This window comes from Rousettus aegyptiacus, unplaced genomic scaffold (genome assembly GCF_014176215.1).
Source record: "Rousettus aegyptiacus isolate mRouAeg1 unplaced genomic scaffold, mRouAeg1.p scaffold_m13_p_2, whole genome shotgun sequence".
NCBI lineage: Eukaryota > Metazoa > Chordata > Mammalia > Chiroptera > Pteropodidae > Rousettus > Rousettus aegyptiacus.
In genome coordinates this window covers 162722301-162722845 of record NW_023416295.1, presented here as the reverse complement: position 1 = coordinate 162722845, position 545 = coordinate 162722301, and the positions used below count along the sequence as shown (strand labels likewise).

At 40.2% G+C, this 545-nt stretch overlaps 1 pseudogene; it reads left to right on the top strand.

Moving 5' to 3' along the window:
* Positions 1–216: 216 nt before the first annotated feature.
* LOC118614622 lies at positions 217–335 on the top strand (annotated as a pseudogene).
* Positions 336–545: the final 210 nt, after the last annotated feature.

The window sequence follows — 545 nt, the reverse complement described above, 5'->3', positions numbered from 1 at the left end:
TTGTTGTTGAGTACTTCCTGGATATGGTATATGTTGAGGGCATGGTTTGTGGACAATAGGAGAGAAAATGAGTTAGAGAAGAACTACACTGATTTAAAAAAAAAATTGTATCAACTATGTCCAAATAATGACTACTAGTTTTGGCCTACCCACCAATGCTCCATGGGATAATTCTGACATTGTTAAATGTCTGAAGAATGATATTGAAAATCCCTGGTCTACAGCCATGCCACCCTAAGCAAGCCCAATCCCATCTGATCTCAGAAGCTAAGCAGGGTTGGGCCTGGTTAGTAGTTGGATGGGATACCACTTAGGAAGACCAGGTGCTGTAGGCATAAAAAAATTTAAAAATAAGGTCATTGTAATCTGTGAGGTCAACCAAGGGTTGCCTCGCGCCCCCCCCCCCAAAAAAAAAGAAAAGAAAATCCCTGGATCTCAATATATCACTTTCACTTCAATTTTCATTTTAATTTAATTCAAGTTTCATATGACCCATGGTCCCCAAATTCCCAGAAGACCTTGATGGCCTGTTGTTTTCCCAGGAA